The sequence below is a fragment of the Calidris pugnax genome, unplaced genomic scaffold (genome assembly GCF_001431845.1).
Source record: "Calidris pugnax isolate Ruff unplaced genomic scaffold, ASM143184v1 scaffold178, whole genome shotgun sequence".
NCBI lineage: Eukaryota > Metazoa > Chordata > Aves > Charadriiformes > Scolopacidae > Calidris > Calidris pugnax.
In genome coordinates this window covers 726,424-731,038 of record NW_015090986.1, presented here as the reverse complement: position 1 = coordinate 731,038, position 4,615 = coordinate 726,424, and the positions used below count along the sequence as shown (strand labels likewise).

General features: G+C 36.5%; 1 long non-coding RNA gene across 1 annotated transcript; it reads left to right on the top strand.

The window, feature by feature from the left end:
• Window positions 1-4,615, top strand: LOC106894908. The gene is made up of 4 exons (XR_001413336.1): window positions 1-71; window positions 1,275-1,414; window positions 3,196-3,268; window positions 4,485-4,615. It is a non-coding gene; the product is annotated as an uncharacterized LOC106894908 (long non-coding RNA).

Below are 4,615 nucleotides of genomic sequence, written 5' to 3'. Positions count from 1 at the left end.
CTCTTTCTCTCTTCAGGAAATACACATAAAAGAATGCATAGAAAAAGAAGTAAATCCTCACTTATTACCAGGTAACTGTTGTGTATTATAGTATTAGAATTAAATAATAAAAATTAGTCATGTAAACAATATTTCAATATTCCCATGTGTGCACCAACGTTCATATGACATCGGTGTCCCAAGTAGTAAAATAGAGGTTTTGGTGTAACAGCCCAGACAGGTTTAAATGTTTTAAATATCAGTTCTACATGGGTTGTTGAAAAAAAGTACAAAAATTGAAGTCTTTATAGAGTACAGTGTCTTCCTGTAAGCTGCCTGTGGAGAACTGTCTATACTTCAGTTTGCCCTGTTTCTTAAAAGATAAAGTTAGGTGTTTGGGAACTAAAGACCAAGAACTAGTGGATGCTTGCTTTCTAGTTGCATTGCTTCTACTTGAGTTACTTAGGCCTTTGATGCCTCATTCGCTAAGACATTTTTTTTTCTTACATTTACAACACTTTATTTTTAAATAATGTTTTCCAAATTTAGGAAAGATGAAATTATTATGATAAAATACAAGTAGAAGCTTAGAATAAATGTGTATTGTTCTGTTTGGTCTTCTACACTTCATAGGAGAGACCAAAAGCCTGGCTGACTATACTTATGAAAACCTGTTTTTACTTTCTTAAACTTGCTGTTCAGTTCCTGCTTATTTTAGGATTAGAACTTCATTGACCATTATTTATGCCAACTTGTGTTTGAGAACTTTAAAATAGCCCTGGGACCTGTAAAGAAAGCAGCATCTCCAGTCAAAGCTGTGAAAAATTAACTAAGATGAACTTGTAATAACTAACTCAAATGTTTCAGCAATCTTAGTAAGGAAAATTAAAACAGTTTTCAACTTGTTTATCGACTGTATTAACTACTTTGCAGTGGGCTTTTTTTTTCTGTTTTGAGTACATACTCGTATGATTGCTCTTTGCAGCTCCAGATGTTGTTCTCCTACCACCTGGAGTAGGCCATGATACAGTTCTGTACCTCTGCTTACAGAACCCCAAAACTTCTGCAGTTGAACAATGTTCAGCCCATCTTGAGTAATGTTAATAACCTGAAAAGCTCTCAGTGTACTGTTCCAGGAGTTGCCTCTTAGTCTTTTTGTATAACAGTGATGAAATATCTTCAGGGGCACAGTTATGAGAAGCTGTCAGGAGGTTAGTGCTAAGTTTAAGGTAACAGTTGAAATAATTCAGTTATAAATGTCAGTTATGTTGCAAGTCGGTGTTTCTTTTACACAGGTGAACTGTTGCTTTGTGAGGCAAGCACAGTGTACAAGTATATACAAGAAGATGGGTCAAATCGTGGCACCTACGGGAAACTTGTATGCACAAACTTCAAGATTGCTTTCCTTGATGATGATTCTGCTTCGGACGATAACGTAGGAAGACAAGTCTTCTAATTATGACCAAACAGGCTTTGAGGCATACACTGTTCTTGACTATATAATCATCTTTCTCTATATGGATACAGGAAAAAACGTAGATTTATAAAAAGTTTTGATGGCTGCAGACTAATTTTAATCAATCTGCCTTTGCTTGGTCTATGCAGATCCTTCTTCAGGCTCTAATGACTAAGTAAAAATGGTGCCAGCCTGTATGTGGACGCTTACAAAGAGTTATAAAATATATCTAATGTATCTTGTGAGTTGGTGATTTTGTGAGGCTTAAGCTAAAAGAATGAATTGTTCTGAAAATTAAATCAATAGTTTGCTTAAACCTGATTTCTGAGTGCTTATCTAGTAGCAATTGCAAGAGTGGGAATGTCAAACATACTTACAATGTCATATAACATCTGGCTGACTTTGGGCTACATCTGCAGAACTGTTTTGGGGCTGCACAAGACTGAGTAAGCTGATTTCAGTGGAAATCCTGTAGATAATTGTTTGTGTGGCTCAGTAAAGCTCTGAATTATTCCATTCAAAGTCAGATGTTGACTGCAAAGATTTAAAAACCTGGCACTATTGAGTTGGAAACACTGAAAAAGGTGAAAAAGTCCCCAAATCTTAGAAATCAGTTGAATCTTGTTTCCTTTATTTTAGATGCTCAACTTGAGCTGTCAAAGGGCTGCCACACCTTTTTTTTATGTGCTAAGCATGTGAAGCAATCTAGTCTACTTAGGTGATAAAAGTGAAGGAGAGAGCCTGTTTTATTACTTTCCAATGCAAGGTGATCTTGATAGTGAAGAAGAATGAGAATATGATTTGACACACGTTAATTGTAGTTGCAAGTTTCTTGAGTAAAATTTCAGGGAGTTAAAATGTTGAACTGAGGCTTCTGTAGCCAAGTATAAATTTTTGGACCTTCTGGAATTAATTTGGACAGAGCTGCAGAACCCTTTCCACAGATCATGTGAGATTTATTCTAAAGCTGGTAGTGACCATGCTAATTTCTGTTCTGTAACTGACTTGAAATCTTCGGTTTATAGCATGCCAAGTCAACTCTGTTTCTCTTAACAAAAGTTCGGTATTAGTCGCCTGATTCAGAGTACTGCAGACCTGGAAATAACTTGAGTGAGGTTAACTCTGTTCTCAGCTGTTTTCATGTAAAATGTAACTTGCTGATGTAGTGTACATCAACCTTCTGGCAATAGTATTTAACATAACAGTGTTTAATTGAGGCATCACTTAAATGTCATCTTTAACTCTGAACTCGTGGAAGGGAGCCCCAGATCACTTCAAGTTTGGCAGAACAGTAGATAAGAGAATTGGGCTCTTCATTTTACCCAGTGATAAATCTGGCTGTTATGTTGGAATATTCCTGGGATACTTGTTCTTTTAAGAGACTTTCTATTTCCTGCCAGGTTCTCATAGCAAGGAAACTTGTCATAAAAGGGCTTGAATTACATCAAGTTACTGTATTTCCTGTTTACTGCAATGATTCTAGTTTGAAAAGTGACTCAATAGAAAAGCGTGCTTTGAAGCTATTTGAAAAGTAAAAATACTATCTGCATTTCAAGTATGGCTGAGACACAGTTTATAAATTACACCTGTGCAACCTGCATCTGTCTGTATTTTAATAACTTTTCTTCACTGTTCTGCCTTACACAGCTTATAAGAAGTAATACTGATATCAAAATATGTATGGAATACATCTTTTACTTGTGAGAAAGTGCTACTGCGTAGTAAAGTGAGATTTCTAAGAATTTTTTTTCACATTCTAGGAGCCACAACTTAAGAATAAGATTGTAGGAGAAAACGACATAACCCTGCAATGTGTAGATCAAATCTATGGAGGTAAGTCAGCTTTCTCTTCATTTAACATACCTCACATTGAGTGTCTTATAGCGCTGATGCTTTTAGTTTATACTCATACCTCCTTTTCAGAAAACTGATGGAGTTGTCAACTAGGATTGGGCAGTCTGGAAAAAACAGCTGCAGTTGTATTTAATGATGAAATGACGATTTGAGATCTGTCAGAATCCAGTCTTGTCCCTCAAGGTTGTCAAAGCTACATCTTGGTTAAATATCTTGCAGGGACAGACAAAATAATTCCTTCAAAATGCCACGCAAAGAAGAGTGTAGTGTGAAAAGTCTGTGATTAAGATTGGTACACAACGACCCTCCAGTGTATCAGCTATAAGTATGGAGGTGTTCACTTCATTTGAGCCATAGTACTGCAGAGCAGTACAAGTACCAGATTCCCAAACTATATATTTTGTTTGTCTAAAGAAACTTTGGTTTATGAGATTTATAATGCTTTCAAAATATCAAAGGAGATGGGAAAACGAGGTTTTAATTTACAAGTAAATCAGTGAGTGTTTTGCAGCAGGGCTGGCAGGTATGGCTGTATTGCTAAAAAGGGTAAATGAGAATGGGGCTGGTAATTTGTACATAGTGGGGAGGGCTTTATTGAGAAGCCTGACTTTGGACTAGTGTTAAGACTATTAGGAGTATCCATGAATGGTGGTTTGGATTCATACAGGAGCGTCCTAGGGGGAGACTACTGGAAGCTGGTGCTAAGACACTGTTTAGTTTCACGTACAATAGCCTAGCTGGCAGCACTTGAAGTTGTGAAATGATACATCCTCAAACAGAAGTGAACGAAGGCCTCTCTTGGGGATTTTGTGGTGGTTAAAAAAAAAATAGGCTTTTTTAGGAACTTAAAATTATCTCAGTTGTTTGGGGACTTTCCCTTGGGCAAAACTACTAAATTATGTTCTTTATGCATCTCAGAACTTTGTACATCCTAGGCAGGCAGCATGTGAACAGAAAAAATGGCTGAGCAGCTGGCTTACTGCAAGTTTGGTTTCTACCTTGCAGGAAATAGTTTGAGTGGGTTTAAGAAAAAATTGAGTGTATGTCAGTCTGTGTTGTAGGATGCTTGTTTTGACTTGCTAAAACTTGGGCTTGAATTAGGTTCTTGAGAATTTGGAAAAGTCAAGCAGGGATAGCTGTACCAATTGATGTCAAAGTTCTTTTTGATATTTACTTAGACTTTCTAATTTTGCAGTTTATGATGAGAAAAAGAAACTTCTAACTGGACAATTGAGAAAATACCCAGAGAAGCTAATTATCTACTGTAAAGATCTTAGAGTATTTCATTTCTGCCTGAGATACACAAAAGAAGAAGAAGTGAAAAGA